The sequence below is a fragment of the Adiantum capillus-veneris genome, chromosome 26 (assembly GCF_014529385.1).
Source record: "Adiantum capillus-veneris isolate H3 chromosome 26, ASM1452938v2, whole genome shotgun sequence".
NCBI classification, from domain to species: Eukaryota; Viridiplantae; Streptophyta; class Polypodiopsida; order Polypodiales; family Pteridaceae; genus Adiantum; species Adiantum capillus-veneris.
The window spans coordinates 81,190,115-81,210,381 of NC_140956.1; positions in this window are offsets into that span (position 1 = coordinate 81,190,115).

Genomic DNA, 20,267 nt, shown 5'->3' on the forward strand with positions numbered 1-20,267 from the left:
ATGTTACTTTTGGGCAGATTATAGAGATGGTGCCTAAGCTAAAGCAACAGTGGAAGAGGATGGTTAACCCAATGGAGAGAGAGCCAGAGAGAGGTTCAGTGAAGGTGTTGGCGATGGATGAGCTACCAGACATTTTTCCAATAGTAGATGTGTGGCATAAAAGAAAAAACCTGGGACAAGGTTATGTGGATGGTGGAGCCCAAATATGTGTCATAACACACTCATGCGTTGAGAAGATGGGCCTTACAGTGACTGGGGTGTCAGGCTTCCGGATTAGATTGGCAAACCATCAAAAGGTAAAATGTTTAGGTGTTGTAAAGAGCTTAGAAGTGGAGGCATATGATGCAAAGGAAGTGGTTGATTTTCATGTGATGCCAGCGGGGTTGGGAGCATATCCTATTATACTGGGTAGACCATGGTTACGTGTAGTAGGAGCTGTTCAAGATTGGCGACATGGTACGATTAGCCTCTATGGAAAGACAGGTGCCAAGAAGCTATATAATATGGACATGAGGAAACGATTGGAGGAACTTTATGAAGATGAAGACGAGTCTAGTGATGAAGACTATTCCACAGTGTCTGATGAGGACAGTGATAGTACTACTTGCAGTGATGAGGATGCTGATGTTGCATTTCTTTTGATGGACAGAGAAACCCAGGAGTCTGGTTTAGTTGCATTTGCGAATGAAGTTGAAGATGAAAGTGAAGGGCCTTATGAAGTGATTGAAGGGCTGATGCAAACAAAGGTTGAATTTTCAAAGAAGCAGGAATTGATGACACAAATGATTAGTGGAGACCTCTCAGCTATGGAGAAGGAGATATATTTTCACATGCTGGCTAGTTTTCCTGATTTGTTCATTACTTCATATGAAGAGATTAGAGGGTTCAAGGGCGAAGAGATGCATATAGAGCTGAAAGAAGGTGCTAAGCCAGTGCGGAAAAGGCTAAAAAGAATGGGTCAAGAGCAGATGGCAGCATTGCGGGAAGAGGTGGACACGTTATTGAAGGCAGGGTTCATAGTCCCTGTGGAGACCACAGAATGGGTGAGTCCAGTAGTAGTCAGTCCAAAGAAGGATGGGAAGTGGAGGATTTGTGTAGATTTTAAACCGTTAAACACAGCCACTAAGAAGAACCCATATCCTCTTCCATTCATTGATCAGATCTTGGATTCAGTGGCAGGTTATGAGAGGTACAATGTGTGTGATGGTTTTTCAGGCTATTTTCAATTGAAGATTGCTCTTAAAGATCGCACAAAGACAAATTTTATTACGCCATGGGGCTGCTATTGTTACACGGTATTTCCATTTGGGTTGTCAAATGGACCATCTTTCTATCAAGAGAGGGCAAATTGGGTATTGGAACCATTCATTGGTAGTTGTGTTAAAGCTTTTATGGACGACTTCTGTGTCTACAGCAGTAGGGCTGAACACCATGAGAAGTTGCAGATGGTATTAGCTCGATATGATGAATGTGGAGGACAACTAAATCCAAAGAAATGTCATCTAGCACAACCAAGGGTGAAGTTATTGGGCCACATGGTGTCAGAAAATGGCATTGAGGCTGATCCAAGTCTATTATTCTTCTTCCATCACCTACGAGTACGAAGCAATTGGCAACCTTTATACACAAAGTGAAGTACATGGCACGGCTTATTCCATTGTCTTCACAGCTTCTTTATCCATTACAGCAAGTGGCAAAGCATGATCCATTGCAATGGGATGACAAGTGTGAAGAAGTGTTTCAAGAGGTGAAAGAGGTGTTAGGGGGGTTGTCAGCCATGCAGGCTCCTGATTGGGAGAAAGTGTTTTATGTAAATCCATCTGTAGGGGATGATGCCATTGGAGCCATGCTATTGCAAAAGGGGAAGGGCAGCCATTATATGAGGCCAGTGTATTGTGCAAGCCGAGTAAAGTTGGTAGCAGAGAGAAAGTTCTCGGAAGTAGAGCTAGTGATGGCCAGTGTAATATTTGCTTGTCGATGATTTCGACATTACTTGCTACCACGACCTTTTGTTTTCTTGACGACTTATGCCTTTTTGCCACAGTTAAATGGTACTAACATGTCAAATGTGGTGAAGAAATGGGTAATTGAGCTGCAAGAGTTTGAGTTCTCTTTTCTAGTGGAAGACAGTACAAGGGCTACCCTAGCTGATTTGTTGACCTACAAGGAGAATCCCCTTATTGTTAAGGAAGAGGTGGTGAGAAAGGTAGTTGAAGAAGTGTCACAGATCAGCAATGCACATGTGTTGTTCTTTGATGGTTCATACAGAAAGAGGCATGATGCACCTTTAGGGGGTATAGAACTTTATGATCCAGAGGGGAACCTAGTATGCAAGAGGGGGTTCAAATTGGATGCTCATAGTAACAATGAGGCTGAATATGATACTCTGGAAGCCGGATTACACATTTGTTTGAAGCATGGGGTTTGAAGGTTGAGCATAAAAGGTGATGCCTTGTTAGTGGTGAAGCAAGTGCTGGGTGTTATGAAGAGCAAGAACAACTCATTGAAGGAAATGTGTTTCAGAATTAAAGGTCTGTTAAAAAAGTTTGAAGCATGGAGCATCAGACACATTGAACATGCTCTAAATGGAGAGGCACATGAATCAGCTCAAAGCATGATTGGGGAGCTATTTGTGTTGAGGACCACTTTACCTCTTTATCATGGACGGGATCATTCCAAAGGAGATTCAGAAGTCTAAGAAGTATGGTTTTGTGCATAGAGCATACAGGTACAAATTGATTTGTGATGTCTTATACATGAAAGGGGCTGATCTCGTGTTGAGACGTTTACCTTGGAGGGAGGATCTTTACAGAGTGTTGGAAGAGAATCATGAAGGCGCATGTGGCAGCCATTTTGCTCTAAAAACCACTTTGCATAAGATCTTGCAAGAAGGGTATGTCTGGCCTAGTTTGCACAAGGATGTTCACCATTGGTGTAGGTCTTGCAATAGGTGTCAAGCATTTGGGAAGAGAGTGTTGAAGCAAGAGCTACGAAAAACCATTATGGCATTGAGGCAGTCCGGGGCAGACAACAAGAAGAATGGCCTCTAAGCACTCTTTTAGGCTCCCGTGCTGCTCAATTGGGTTGGGGTTGGAAAAAAACAACAAACACACACACAAACGCGCAACCTAACCCTACACAAATTTGGGGCACCACCTAGTTTTGGATGAGAACTAGGACGCGTAGAGAGAGAGAGAGAGAGAGAGAGAGAGAGAGAGAGAGAGAGAGAGAGAGAGAGAGAGAGAGAGAGAGAGAGAGAGAGAGTGCTCGGGCTGCTTTGAAATGTATCGGCAATGATCAAGCAAACACAATTTTATATAATGTAAGAAAGAGAAAGAAGGGGGGAGGGGGTGCTTGTTGCATTAATACCTTCTTACAAATCTGTCATGACCAATCAAAGTGAGATTATTATTTTTTCAACATAGCTTGAGTAAATTACACCACAACACATCACAAGAAAAGCCACCCCAATCACTGTCTTAAAGCCAGGGGAGTCCTCTCCACCCTGTCGCCCTCTTACAGTATGTGGGATTTATGACTAAATTGATGACAACACCCAGAGACAAGCTATCAAGAACTTTTTAAAAAAACACCAAGACACTTACAAATCATTGTTGTGCATTACTTCATGTTGGAAGAGAGACAAAGTATCCAAGCTTACTTCAAATCCACCTTCCTTGATTCAGCAAATGTTGGGCTTACACTAGTAGGAGAAATGAGAGATTCCCTACTCTCAATTGAATGATCTCAGCTAAGGTAAGAAGTCGATCGATCCATGCTTCTTGATAATCTTGTGCTACTTTGCCATGAAGTCGCATTGTTGGAGTGTTGAGCTCAATTGGTTGTAAAGCCTCTTGACCATAGACCAAGTGAAATGGTGTGAACTCCGTGGCTTCCCTATATGTGGTTCGATACGCCCACAAGGCACCATCCAAGAAGTCGTCCCAAAACTTTGTCTTGTTTCTCACCATCTTTCTAATGATGCTTGCAATGACACCATTAGCTTTTTCTACCAGACCATTGGATTCGGGATAGTAGGGTGTACTATGACGATGTAGAATGTGAAGTTCTTCACATACCTCTTTGAGCAAGCCTTTTCTAAACCCTGGACCATTATCAGAAACAATCACCAAAGGTGTGCCAAATCTACAACAAATGTGAGTGTAGACAAATTTGCTCACTGTCCTCTCATTTACCTTTGCCACACTTTGTGCTTCCACCTACCTAGTCATATAGTCTACAGCCACTAGAATGTAGAGTTTACCATTTTTTGTCCTAGGGAGAGGACCCATAGCATCAATGCCCCACTTTTCAAAGGGTCCATTTGCAAGCATGATTTGCCTTGGACCATAAACCAGGACCATAAACCAATTTTCTATTCCCATTTACCTGACAATTGTGACAACTTTTACACCAATGATGGACATCCACATGCAGACTTGGCCAAACATACCCCGCAAGTAAAATCTTCTTCACAGTTAACTCTTGGGCAAAATGACCACCACATGCCTCTTCATGCAAACCTTTTAGAACGGCTGGAATTTCCTTGATAGTTGGTACTATTCTGCACACTTGATCCTTACCTCTTTGATAGAGGGATCCTTCTAGAAAGAGATACGCGCTTGCCTTTTTCATGAGTCTCCTCTTCTGAGCCTTCGTGAAGTCTTGTGGAAACTCACCTTCCAAAATGTAGCTAATAATGGGAGTCAATGACTCCAATCCCTGGTATCTCGGTTGCTTGACAGTTGCTGCCACCATGATGACCTGCACTTCTTTCTTAACACATGTAACTACTTGTTGTGCAAGTAAATCGGCATCTTCATTCTGTTTCCTAGGAATATGATATAGTTTCACTTCTTCAAATTGATTAAAAAATCTACGAATGGCATGAACTTTTGTCCTTAGGCTTTCATTCTTGCATGCCCAAATGCCTAAAATTTTCTTCACTATGAGAAGTGCATCCCCTTTTACCATGAGATGCTTTATACCTTGGCCAATGCATATCTTTAAACCATGAAGTAGTGTGTAGTATTCTGCTTCATTGTTGCTAGTTGAACCTGGTAGATTGACCTTCTCTTTCATGACCACCTCCCCACTTGGGTTGAGCAATACTAGCCCTCCCCCTGCTTTTCCTGTGGCTGGTAAAAAAGCTCCATCAAAAAACAAGGTAAAAGCATTAGAAATACTGTTAGGTGGTGGCAATGGTAGAGTCTTTACCTTAGGCACCTTAATTTCCTTCTCATGTACCTTATAAGTGAGAATCCCTGTGTTAGCAGCGGCTAACGGTTGCACCAATTATGCACCAAGTTGTGGATATGCTATGGATGTACACAATATTTACTTTTCATTGTATAGGGCTTGGGCTCATTTAGGAGTTCCAAAGTTGTATGAGTCTAGGCTAGAGAGCTCACTTTATCCCATAGTTGAAGGGTTTGAGGCCCAAAACTATAAAAGAGCCCTATGCTTAATGAGAGGTCATTCTTGAGTGGTCCTTTTGAGAACTCTCTCCCTAGAGGAGGTCTTGATGGCCTAGCCTTTGAGCTTAATGCCCATGCTTAGAAGGCTAGTGCTAATCACATGTAATTAGTGTATTCCTCTCTTAATTAATCTAGTCTTCATTATGTTGTCAATCATGTTTCTCTACTTTCCTTCATTGTTTTGAAGTGTTGATCTTCTCTAATTTAACTTTTACTTATGCTAAGCTATCCGATTAGTGGAGTCCTTATCTAACTCTCTCGATTAAGCGAAGTGGGCGTACTCGTGATTGAGGGATTAGAGTTGTCCTCTAATGGTGTGCTTGTGTGTGTGTAGGTTTAAGAAGCCTTGAGCTTAATTTGATTATGTGTGACTTGATTTGGACACCATGATGGGCATGGTTGGGGTGGCCGACTTGAATGCGATCTTGTGTGCTTAATCGTCAATGCATGTAATTAGAGTTGTGCTTGAGAGATTCCAAGATTAATGTGTTTCACTTCGTTGCTTGATGTGTGTAGATGATTTTTTGAAATTGATGCTTGATGTGCGATTAGCATTAGTTGATTTGGGATGATTTCTAATTGCATTGGAGGATGCACACTCTTGAATCCTCTCAATCTTTGCATCCGATGACGCTCTCGCACATTCTTTGTGTGATGCCTCCAAGCCCTAGCCGGGTCATGCTCTCTCTCTCCGGATTGATAGATTTGTGGGAGATTGCCTATGCTATGGCGAGCCTCCAACATTGGTGCCGCTGCCGGGGACGGGTTGCCTACGCTAGTGGAGTTGAGGTTGCAAAAAATAAGAGTAATTTGATTACCGATTTCTTGTAATTAGGTAGGATTTGATTTGTGTGTAGTGTAATTAGGTTTAATTGGATGTGTATAGAGTCATTTCACCCAAAAAAAAAAAACCTTAAATTCTCTTTTGATTTTGCTAATTTTTCACTAACCTTGACTAATTTTGCATCCCATGCATGCTAATTGTACTAATTTCATGCTAATTGTGCTAACCTAACCACTAATTTTGATTTGGAATGTATGCTAAATCCCCTTAATTGAGGAGGATCATCACTCTTAATTGCTCTAATCTATGCCTAATCATGTGATTGAGTGTTGATTTTGGTCAATTTTGGACCGAATCGGAGTTGCACACATGTGTGTGCATGATGGAATCATCGCGTGGAGCAAGGATTAGCTTGGATGCAATCAATTGTAAGTGGATTCACCTACCCCATTCAATTTTTGATTGATTAAGTTGATCCCATTGAGTTGCTAAATCATTGCTAAAATTAGGTGCGTGTGCCTAATTGATAGAATTTATGCCTAGTTTGATGAAATTGGAATGAAATTGGATGCCTAGATGCTTGAGGAATGGTAGTTTTGCATAAATTATGAGTGCAAATCACTAAATTGATGCGTATGTGAGGCTATTCCGATCATGGAGTAGGCCTAATTGCCAAAATCTGGGCAAGATTTGAATGTGTGTGCCCATTTTAAATAACTTTGATGAGAAGATTTATGGTCAAATTGAACACCTAAATGCTTGTAGATTGATGACTTTGCAAGAAATGGGTGTGCAAACATTAGGAATTGGCCTAATTTCGTTGCTAATTGAGCAAAAAATTGGATTTGAGCACCTAATTTTTGTGTGTGTGCAATGCTAGATTGAGTTAAAATTGGATCAATTTTTTATTAAAATTGAGTTAATTTAGCATGTATATACTCATGTATGTGTGATCAAGTGTGCAATTGATGAAATGCAATGAGTGTTTAATGAAATTTTTGCACAAATCGACGGCCTAAATTTAGGTGTGTGTGCCTAATTAATGGCCAATTATTCCTAAATTGGGGATGAATAATTGGTTTTGGTTGCCAATTATGATGAGTAATTTGGCCTAAAAGATCAGTGTATTTGATTGATTGATTTTAGATGACTCAATTGCGCATAATTGAGAATGACTTTATGTATTGCCATTGAGTTGTATGCCAATTCGATTGGATATGGTAAATTTCATTAAATTGTGCATTTACGAGTCACCATAATCATGAGCATGTAGCCTTGCAAACCAAAATGACAAGCCGATTCGGTTTGAATGATTAGAGCTTTTGAATATGAGCAATTCATATTGCAATGATTATGATCAATTTTAAATGGTCATTGAGAGAACAAATACGATGGTATTATTTAAATGTGTGCTCAATTGATGAAAAGACTGCATCAATTTGACTTGAAACTTGGTTTTTGTGCCTTATTGAATTTGAACTAGAAGCATGTGCCCAAGTAATTACTTGATTGAATCAAATCAAATAAGGGCTTAAGTTATCATGTGCACAATATGAAAATTTGGAAAGTTAAAAACAAAATAAACACAAAATGCTAGTTACCATTACACATTTCAATGGCATTGTATGATGGTCATCAATGAACGAATTGTGGAAGAGAAAAATGATGCTTGATCCTTCAAGTTAGACGTTTATGTGCGCTCAATTTGCATTAACGAACATGGCCGAGCTTGCGGGGTTGGCCCAAATTTTGTCGCTATCTCTTTCCCTTGCGGCATTAGTGGTATCCATCCATGGGAACAAACCTCAAAGGGAAAACTCAAAAATAAAAAAAGGCATGTTATTTGAATCAAACTCACACGCCTCTTTTGAATGTTGCTTGTCGCCTACTGATTCCACTTGCCTTGCAGGCCTGGATTGGGCGCATTATGACAAAACGACAATCACACACCTAGCTTGGCTCGCAATCTGCTCACTGGCCAGGTTGGGCTTTATTCACAAACTCACACACACACCCTTTTTCCACAAGAATCCAAGCCAAGCCTGCCCAATGGCGCATCAAGCCTCAGACACAAACACACGCACACACCGGCCTTGATTCGCGCTGCCTTATATTGGCAATAGCACACCTGTAGTGACCTCAATTTTGGTGCATAATTTCGATTCTATTTTCAGCACAATGCACAAATCCTTGCAGTTGTCGCATTCGAAGCTGGCCCTGGAATATTGCTGCTGCGGCCTTGCCTAGTTTTCAGTTGCCACTTGCTCAAAGCTGTGCAAACAATCCTGCCTGGTCTTTACCTTGATGCAGTGAACAACTGCCTTCGGAGTTTTGCTACAGCCTGCGAGTTTGCTTGCCATGGCTTTAAGAGCTCACAACACACACACACGGCCTATAAGCTTGGCACTGATGGTGTTCACTTTGATAACCTCTCACACACCATCCTTAAGTTGATCCTGTAGCGCAGCAGAAGCCCGTCTGACCCCATTCCCCGCCCCGAGGGCTCGACTCCCGACTCTCACCCTTACCGATTCCCCTCTCCTGCAATGAATCGACTGCAGTGCACTAGAGTCTCCCGAGTCCAATATCAACCAGTCATGCCACCGTCAGTTTTCCCCTTAGCTCATGCCTCGCCACACACACACAATCAGGTAGCATGCATACACTGCCTGGCTACATGTCCAATCACCAGTCCAAATTCTCAACCCTCACAGTACCTTGCTCGTCGGGTTTGCATCTGACCACGCGATCACCTGCTTGCCCGTACAACTGCTTCTCCTTGCAATCTGCAAATGATGGCACAGTCACGAAAATCTTGGCAGCTGATGTTACGGCTCCTGCAAAGCTGAAGAAAGTGCACACCTTGTCATGCATGTGCCTACACTCTTGCATGAAATCTGCCACTGAGGGCGCAAGCAAGAAACGCTTTTCGCTCTCTCTGTCTCCCAAGAGCTGCCGCCGAGCTCAAGAAAAGAAAAAGCTTCCTTTTTTCAAAAAAAAAGAAAAAGAAAAATTGAGACATTTTTCTTCCTGTAAAAGAAAAGGGGATGCAAGAGGTTGTTCCCACACCTCTTCCCATTTGGAACTTTATAGGATGCACAATAAAGAGCAGCCTGGGAAATCATGAGAGATTAAAACAAATTAAGTATGATCGAAGCAAATCCAAGACAATTTCTAGTTCATAAGCTTTAAGCAAGATGTAATGAAGAATTGGTTTTAAGCTCTCACTTTCTACATTATGACTTAACCTTAACTAAGCCACTATGAACTTCAAAACGAGAAGGGAGTCTTTGCATTCTTTTTTACTTGAGAATTGTCTTCATTTTTGAAAATTTTAAGAGAAAAACTTGAAATTTGGCATGCATGAGAGCTTCCCTTTTGAAGATATCATTGACATTACAATGATGCTTGGTCGAGACTTTGAGCTTGAACTCGGTATTGCTTGTGCATTTTAGTACTTTATTTTAATCATTGCATAGCACTGCGCTTCTTGAATGGCCATGAGATAGCATTGAGAATGATTTTTAGTGCTTGAGTTGTGTTGACCATATGAATGTATAGCACTAATCGATGATCTTTTTGAAGGGATGATGGCCAATGATACAAAAAAGGTTTTTATGCTTCGAGGGAGCTTCTATTCACTTCATCTTATGCTCTTCTTTTTCCCTTGCTATGCATGTCGTATGAGTGCTAGTTGGATGTGATCATCGAGGGTGTGCATTGGAAGTTTAAATTCGGCATTGCTCGATACTTTTTTAGTGCTTAAGATGTATGCAAAAATCATGGCATAGCACTAAATTGGGTTTCTTGAATGACTAGGAGAGGGTAGTAAAATTTTAGTCTTGTGATTGAGCATTCTTCTAGTGCTTGGCTTGATTGAAATTATCATTTGCACTAAAAATATGGCAAGCTTTATTTAACATGCATGTGAGCTTCATGTGAGAGTTGCACTAAATGATGAGTTGTGATTGCTTGGGTAACATTGTGCATTTTGGGCTTGATATTGATTATGCATTTTAGTGCTTGAATTGAATGAAATATCATTGGAAAGCATTGGAATTGATCTTATTTAGTCCAAGAGTGAGCATGAAATTTTTTGGGCTTATGATTGATTATGAATTCCGTTAGTGCTTGTATTGGATGTTCAAAAGATTAAGAAGCACTAATGATTTGAGTTGTTTGAAGTGATGTGGGCAGGTGTGTACTTCCAAATGATCCAAGAAGGGGTCTTCATTGCAATATTTCAAAAAATGGCTACTTAGAGCCATTCCAAATGTGTGGATTAAAGTTGTAATGCTAGCTCATAGCTTGGTCTAAAAAAATGTAACTTTTTTTCATTTGAGCTAGTATTTACCCAACTTTTTTGAGCTTTCAAGTACATAATTGGGCTAGTGAGAGCCATTCATTTTCATTTCATTAAGTTGTAGTCATCTCTAGCTCATAGATTGCTCTTAAAATTGAAAATTTTATGTGAGCTAGTTGTTAGCCAACTTTTTGAAAAGCTTTAAAATGTAAAATTCGGCTTCGAGAGCCACTTCATTTCATCAAAGCTGCATTATGTTTTAGCTCTTGGCCTGTTTTAAATTCCATACTTCAAGTGAGCTAGAAACTGGTCAACTTTGAATCATGCATGAGAAATGGTTGAAATTACACTATTTGCTTATGTAGAAGCATTTCATCTCTCTCATCATTGTTGTGTATGCATAAATTTGCTACACTAGAGCATCATGTGCATAACCAAAGGCACTTTTTTCCCTTGGGTTTTTTCCCTTTGGCAAATTCGGGTATACAATACCCTAGCATTAGGTTTTCATTAATGTTTCTGTGTGGCTTTTCAATAAAAGGCCTTGGAGCTTGTGTTCACACTTAGCTTCAAAAAGCTTCTTTTGCAAATAAAAGGGATCAAGAGACTTCTCTACAAAGGGGATGCTTGCTCAAGGATGCTCAAAAGAAGCATGAATAGGTGTAATCCTTCCATGATTTTGCTCTTTGTTCATCTCTCCACTCTCTTGCTTGGCTTAAATTTTGCTTCTAAGCTATGGGTTTTTCATGTTCAAAAGCTAGGCATTGTAAAGTTTCAACACCCTACTTTGTGAAAATTAAACTCACAAAAAAATTAGGTTTTATGAATGCAAATCATAGGTAATTGGCCTTGACCTTAGGTTAATGTAGGTTCATTTCTTGCTAGTCCTAGATTCTTAGTGATAGTCGTAATATTCCATTCATTTTTGTCACGACCTAGGGCTATGATTAGGCTTTAATCTTTTTTAGTCCAATTGCCATAAATATCTCATAAAGGAAGCAATAAAAATGTGCTAAAAAATGAACCATGAAGCAAAGAAGTGTCCAAAAAAGTAGCAAAAATGCTACTAAGGCACATGAAAATAAAAATTATATGTTATGTTGTGTCTATGTGAGGCCTAGCGCCTTATTGACACTTGGTAGGCGAGGGGAATCACTTTGGCTCGCTTGGTCAAAGCCCTAAACCGATGCCCTGGGTTGATAAGGGTTAGCAGTCGCCTTGGTAAGCTAGTAGGCTTTTGGAACACCTTCTTGAGGGTTCAAGGAGCTGAGAGTCGCACCTAGACTTTCCTTGGGGTGGTAGCCTTGTGATTGTGCTTTAAATTTTCAATGAATGGCTAAATCAAAACTTCCATGAGCTTCAAAAAGCTTTGACAATGTACTAATAGATTAGGAGCTTTTTTATAGCCCGTAGACAAGATAGACTTGAATGATTTATTAAGATTGTTCACATAGTTTTTAGGCTAGTAGGTTTATGAACATTCATTAGGCTAGGGTCATAATTGATTACTTTTGTTTCATGCATAAAACTGAAATTTCAAGTGGTTTAATCTTCACAATAGTTTGAGTATTTTTTTGCTTTATGTTGTCTAGTTTTTGACTATGATTGACCCATCTTTTAGAAGCAAAAAATCACTTTGCATGATTGTTCATTTATGCTTCATGTTTTATTCATTATTGGTGGCCTTTGATGCTCATTACTTGTTCTTATGTTTTGCAACTCAACATTTCTTCCTTGGACTTGCTTTCTACCATGTCACCGTGTCTTGCTTCACTGGCACACGAGGACGTGCGCCAAATTAGGAAGGGGGGAGTGTTAGCAGCGGCTAACGGTTGCACCAATTATGCACCAAGTTGTGGATATGCTATGGATGTACACAATATTTACTTTTCATTGTATAGGGCTTGGGCTCATTTAGGAGTTCCAAAGTTGTATGAGTCTAGGCTAGAGAGCTCACTTTATCCCATAGTTGAAGGGTTTGAGGCCCAAAACTATAAAAGAGCCCTATGCTTAATGAGAGGTCATTTTTGAGTGGTCCTTTTGAGAACTCTCTCCCTAGAGGAGGTCTTGATGGCCTAGCCTTTGAGCTTAATGCCCATGCTTAGAAGGCTAGTGCTAATCACATGTAATTAGTGTATTCCTCTCTTAATTAATCTAGTCTTCATTATGTTGTCAATCATGTTTCTCTACTTTCCTTCATTGTTTTGAAGTGTTGATCTTCTCTAATTTAACTCTTACTTATGCTAAGCTATCCGATTAGTGGAGTCCTTATCTAACTCTCTCAATTAAGCGAAGTGGGCGTACTCGTGATTGAGGGATTAGAGTTGTCCTATAATGGTGTGCTTGTGTGTGTGTAGGTTTAAGAAGCCTTGAGCTTAATTTGATTATGTGTGACTTGATTTGGACACCATGATGGGCATGGTTGGGGTGGCCGACTTGAATGCGATCTTGTGTGCTTAATCGTCAATGCATGTAATTAGAGTTGTGCTTGAGAGATTCCAAGATTAGTGTGTTTCACTTCGTTGCTTGATGTGTGTAGATGATTTCTTGAAATTGATGCTTGATGTGCGATTAGCATTAGTTGATTTGGGATGATTTCTAATTGCATTGGAGGATGCACGCTCTTGAATCCTCTAAATCTTTGCATCCGATGATGCTCTCGCACATTCTTTGTGTGATGCCTCCAAGCCCTAGCCAGGCGGGTCATGCTCTCTCTCTCCGGATTGATAGATTTGTGGGAGATTGCCTATGCTATGGCGAGCCTCCAACACCCTGCCAATTGTGCATGCACACTATCTTCTACCTTCAAAGAGTATTTTGAAACTCTTGCAACTCCGTAATCCACTTCGAGATCCTAGTACTAAGATTCATTTGAGATGACACCCAAGGGAACAAATTTTTTGCAGTGAGAATTACAAAAGGTTTTGGTAGCAAGTAGGATCTAAACTTTCTCAGTACAAACATAAGAGAAAGCATCATGAGTTCTACCTCCGTGTAGCCTCTCTCTAAAGCATTCATGACCCTACTAGCAAAGTAGACGGGTTGCATCCTGGTACTGTGGGGATCTTGTTGTAATAAAACTGCACCAATCGTTTCCTTTCCAACACTAGAGCTAACAAAGAATGTGTACTCCCAACAAGGAGGCATGAGTGTTGGTATCTCTGACAAAATGACTTTAATATTACAAAAATACTCTTCAAGATCATCAGACCGTGCAAATTCTACTTGTTGTGTCAACTTTTGCAAAGGGTGAAGTAACTCTGAGGCTAAGTGAATGAAGTGTGACATATACTTCACCTTTTGAATGAATGAGATGACCTCCTTAAGACTCTTTGGTGATGGTAGCTCAATGAGAGCTTTTGTCTTTGCTGGATCCACCTCAATACCTTTATAGGAAACCTTGTGACCAAGCAAGATCACTTCATGCTCACCTATGTGGCCCTTGTCCGGGTTGAGTTGACCTCCCATGTCGTAGAGCTTCTTTAAACCTTCTTCTACCCTTTGTAGATGCGATGATTTTGAGCTATAAATGCAAAAATCATCAATAAAAACCCTAATGGACTTTCCAAAGAATGCTTGAAACACCATGTTCATGAAGCGTTGGAAAGTTGCAGGAGCATTTGTCATTCCAAATGGCATAACTCTAAAATCATAACAACCCCAAGGAGTGATGAAGGTTGTTTTCAACTGATCTTCCAATGCGATACCTATTTGAAAGTAACCCGAGTAGCCATCACACACAGTGTACTTCTCATGACCAGCTACCTCATTTAGTATCTCATCTTGAAATGGGAGGGAAAAGTGATCTCTTTTTGTTGCCTCATTGAGTGGACGGTAATCCACACACACCCTCCACTTGCCATTTTTCTTAGGAGTGACAACAACGGGAGAGACCCACTCTGAATTCTCCACTGGATAAATGAAACTTGTTGCTAGAAGCTTTCTTACCTCCTTGAGTAGAGCCTGCTCCTTGATGACTCCTAGCCTTCGTAGCTTCTGAGCCTTAGGTATGGCCTCTGGCTTCAACTCAATTTTGTGTTGAATAGCATCTACTCCACGCACATTGGTGTAGTCTTCCGCAAAAAGCCTAGAAAATTTCCTTAGCACACCTTTGAGCTCCTCTCTTTCATCCTTTGTAAGTGTTGTAGATAACATACCTTCTAGCATTCTTTCATCTTCCCCTTTTTGGTTCTCTTGGGAACCCACCTCTTCCAAACCTGGGCAAGAGGTCTCTTGGTTGTTTGGCTTAAACCTTACCCCCATGACTTCAATGGAAGACTCCTCTTCAGTAATGCTGCCGCTACTTTCTCCTTCTGAAGTGCTATCGGTCCAGCCTTCCTCCATCTCACTTTGAGATGATTCTTCATGGATCTCCTCTTGGCGTTGCTCTTTCATGTCAAAGACAACCTTCTTATGATTGTCATTCCTGCAAATTAGCTTTCCACTCTCCCAATCCTGCAAAGCTCGCATTTTCATTAGCCATGGTCTCCCTAGGATAAATGGGTAACCATTTCCTTTGGTAGACATGACATAGAAATCCACTGCCTTCTTAATGCCAAAGGCCTCCACAAAAACATTTTTACAAATGCCTCCACACCTAGCATTGCTATTGTTTGCCATTTTGACTTTAATTTCAGGTGTCTCATGGATGTGCATGCCTAGTCTTTGCATGAGTCCTTCTGTCATGATGCAAATTTGTGCACCCCCATCCACTAGACCTTTCCTAACCAATCTTCCTTTGATGTAACAATCTAGCACAGGTGTAATATCCTCATTCATTTCAGCATGTGCAATTTTTACAACAGTAACACTCTCTTTTATCTTTCTCCTAGTGCTAACTGCCTTCACTAAATCCCTCCTAACTTGTGGGCATAATGCAAGAAACTGAGGCCATGAGATATCAGGACCCTTACCTCTCATGTCTTCCAATAGGTTGTATGGATCCATACCATGTCCAAGAGGGAAGTCTTGGAGATTGATACGACGTCGAGTCCTCTTAGCTTCCTTGGTCTCCTTTGCCTTCTTGCCTCGTCCATGGTCACTCTGTGATGTGACACCTTCTTTCTCTTTACCTTTTCCTCGGCCACGCTTAATGCCATTTGCTTCCATGTCAACCTCTTTTGAGTTTGTCACCTCTACCAAATGCACATTTGGGTCTGGCAAAGGTGGAACTCCTTCCACTCCTTGTGGAGGTGGTCTTGGTCCATTTGGTCTTTGTAGAAGCCTTGGTTGTTGACCAGTTCCTTCACTTGCATTCATCACTGGGTAATTCAAGTTAGGTCTCCCTGGCTCCCCACGGGGCTAAGGACAATTATGCATCCCATGTCCAGACTCACCGCAATTCCAACATTGCAAGACTCTCCTAGGTCGTGAATCTCCCTCTTCAGACTTCTTTGCTTGTCCCTTTGGACCTATAGCTTGTGCAAGGTGAATTGACAAGCTGCTTAAAAATTCATTTAACTTCTCAATCACTTCCGCCGTTACCTCCGGAAGCTCCCTAGATGTTGATTCTTGTGACTTACCTTTGGGTCTAAGACCTTCTATTGGAACCTCCCCCCTTAAGCACTTGAGTTTCCTATATTTCTCAGCAGCCCTAGTTTTCGCTGCATCAAAGGTAGCAGGTGCACCCGCCTCAACTTTTACCTTAAGGTTAGGATAGAGTCTGCCGGCTATGAACCTCTCCTTCTTTAGAAATTCTGCACCATCACCAGGGTTAACAACATTTCGTATCCATAGAGCCCAAAGACGTAGAAACTCTTGCTTGTACAAGTAATAGTCATCTAAGTCTTTTAGCTTATGAGAAACAATGTCTTGCCATAGTTTGAGTGTTTTGGGGATCAAAGAAGTATTTCTTGAAACGATTCAAAACTTCTGTGTAATTCCCCTTAACTTCCTCAGGCAAAGAATCAAACCAAGTGCTAGCATCTTTCCTAAGGACCACCTCAAACATTTCTACACGTTCTTGATCAGTTACTATTCTCTTGATACGGCAAGACATCTTGAAATTCGCTAAAAATAATTCTGCATCCTCTCCAGGCTCTCCAAAGAAAAGAGGATATCCAGACATTTGGCGTTGGATCTCCATTGAATTGATTTCAAAGTGACGCGTTTTTGTTTTTTCTTTCTTTAAAAGATTTACACAATAATATTTTCTAAATTGCAATCTATTCTACAACAAAATAAAAATATTCACATCAAATGACCTATGATAATCAATAAGAGGTAGAATGACAGGGTTTGGTGACGCGAGAATTTCTCCTACTCTTTGGCACCAAACATAAACACTATACATTGTTGAAAATGGATTTTTCTACTAATTGCAATGTTTACTCTAATGTGTGGAGTGAAATGAAAGGGGAAAACGTCTATTCCTGGGCCATTATCCATGGTCTATGCATGACCTAATTCTTAAAACAAAACAAAAATATAGATGTCCAAACTAAGGTCGTACCTAATGAGAGGCAAAATAAAAGGATTTACTGATGCGTTTATCTCTGCCAACCTAAGAGGACCTAAAATTCTAAGAATTACACGTTGAAATTGCAACTTAGTACTAACAATTATGTGTACCTTTTGCATTGCAATGGGAATGAAGGGATCATACAAATTCTCGTGATTCATGCAATCTACTTGATTATGCTAAAGGTTGAGCCTACACAAAACATACACAAGCCGTCCTCCGTGGGGGCACCAATTTGAGGCGGTCCGGGGCAGGCAACAAGAAGAGTGGCCTCTAAGCACTCTTCTAGGCTCCCATGCTGCTCAATTGGGTTGGGGTTGGAAAAAAACAACAAACACACACACAAACCCGCAACCTAACCCTACACAAATTTGGGGCACCACCTAGTTTTGGATGCGAACTAGGACGCGTAGAGAGAGAGAGAGAGAGAGAGAGAGAGAGAGAGAGAGCTTTGAAATGTATCGGCAATGATCAAGCAAACACAATTTTATATAATGTAAGAAAGAGAAAGAAGGGGGGAGGGGGTGCTTGTTGCATTAATACCTTCTTACAAATCTGTCATGACCAATCAAAGTGAGATTAGTATTTTTTCAACATAGCTTGAGTAAATTACACCACAACACATCACAAGAAAAGCCACCCCAATCACTGTCTTAAAGCCAGGGGAGTCCTCTCCACCCTGTCGCCCTCTTACAGTATGTGGGATTTATGACTAAATTGATGACAACACCCAGAGACAAGCTATTAAGAACTTTAAAAAAAAACACCAAGACACTTACAAATCATTGTTGTGCATTACTTCACGCTGGAAGAGAGACAAAGTATCCAAGATTACTCCAAATCCACCTTCCTTGATTCAACAAATGTTGGGCTTACACTAGTAGGAGAAATGATTTCCTACTCTCAATTGAATGATCACTCTCTCTTACAATGGCATAGAGTTCCCTTGCTAATCACCCCTAATACAACACATGCATATGCATAAGACAATGAGCTTCCACTCAAGAGCTCCTTCTAGAGAGGTTGAGCTTGGATTCTCAAGCTATAGCATAGTGCTCTTGCTTATGGCTCCCCCCTTTTTGTGCTAGCTCCACCCTCCTTTGAATTATCAAGAAGTTGGTGGGGATAGATGAAGAAGAGAGAAGTGGAGGTGATAGGACTTTTCATAGTAGGTTAGTGTTAGTAAATTAGTAGAGTTAGTATTTTTATTAATTTACAAATGGAATTGGATATTGACAATGGAAGTATCCATAAAGGATACAAGTAAGGAAGAAAAAACTCTTAATAGGTAAGAAAATATGGATTTCTTACAATGTTGATGCTCCAAGTGTCTTGAGTAGGGTCAATTTTGACGCTTGTTGACGGTCCACTAGCTTTGACGGTACGTTTTTTCTCCACTCTTGACCTTACTTGGGAGCCAAGGTAAGTGAACATGAGTAATCAATCACCATGATGCTGTCTTTCAAGAGAAGAGGCTGAAATTTGTGGTTTTTTTGATAGATATGGGTAATATGGAAGAGAAAAATGAGACTAGGGGGTCAATTTTGGAATGGAAGTGTGTGTAGGAGACATGAGTTCCCCATGGTTTCTCTTATTCTTCAAGGTTGAGAAGAAGGTGAGTAGGGTGCAGAGAGGAGTGGTGAGAGAGGTGGGGATGATGAGTGGAGAAGTGTGTGTGAAAGAGGAAAATGATAAAGTGGAAGAGGGAGTGTGGCTGCATAGCATGGGCAAACTGGGGTCCACCAATAAAATCATAGCTCACAGCTTGTAGCTCAAAAAAATATGAAAAAATTTGAGGTGAAATTTCAACTCACGAGCTACAACTTTTATTTGTATCACCTTTTCAAATTCGGGGAGCATGTGATCTTTAAAAATTCAGCAAAACCGACTGTTTTTTTCCACTGCACAAAATCCTTGTGAGGTCCTTCTTTGGATGATTCTTTTGAATACCTCCAAGAGTGAGCCCCCCATGGTGCATGCATGCATTCCACATATCCTTGACCTTATTTGGTAGGTCTATAATTGAAGATATTGTTGAGATCATGATATAAGTGAATAGTACAACTAAGAAAATCAAATATTGAGGGGTCTAAAAAAAATATGTACATGTCAAATATAAATAATATAGGTGGAAAAAATTATAAAGGGGTCAAAATAAATCACTCTCATTATAAGTTTACCATAAAAAGATGAATATTTTTGGTGGTCTAATTTATGAGAGTAATAGAGAATAGATGTAGGAAGGAAAAAATGACAATAGTGAAAAAATATACACATAAATAAACTAGTTTTTTTGGATTTTTGTTGGAATGGAGAGATACCAAAAATAAGAGAATCTTGCATGAAATTATTTTTATATGGAATAAAGAGTATGCAAAATGGTAAGAAAAAATATGGTAATGTTGAGTCAATGTACATAGCATAAATAACACACCATAGGTAGAAATATTTAAATAAATACCATAATAATTATGAAAAATCATTTTATTTAGGCCCTATATACAATGAAATATTTACACATAAATGGGCCATAATATACTTATATTATATATATATATATATATATATATATGGCTTAACTAGCCCAGTGACTAGCTAATTAAGGGTTTTTAAGAAGATATGGAAAAAGTCCCCTAACTCACACACACCTATATACAGTGAAATGGGAGGGATAGCCACAGTGTTTGGATGATTTTGGTAGGGTGGGTTAACTTACTATGGAAATTACGGAGAGCCGAAAAATGGCTATCATCGTTTGATGTATTTGAAAAGTGGGGGATTGATGCAATAGGCCCGTTACCTATCACAAGCAGGGGTAAAAGCTATATTTTGACTGCAGTGGACTTTCTCTCTAGATGGGCAGAGGCTATAGCAGTAAAACAGATCACTGCAAAGGATGTGGCAAAATTTGTGTATGATGAAATATGCTGCAAGTTTGGGGTGCCATTGGAGCTACTTTCAAATAAGGGGCCTAGCATACCACTCCTTATTACCCATAGTGTAATGGCTTAAATGAAAGATTCAATGGTGAGTTGGTACAAATTCTTTCGAAAGTGACAGAGCACCAAGGAAGGAATTGGGATTTGGAATTGCCTAGTGCATTATGGGCTCACCGTACGTCGGTGAAGACAGGTACAGGGTTTACTCCATTTTATTTGGTGTATGGAAAGGAAGCACTATTGCCTGTAGAAGTAGAGTTGCCTGCAGTAAAGATGTTAGAGAAGTTGCTTGGGCCGCCTAGTG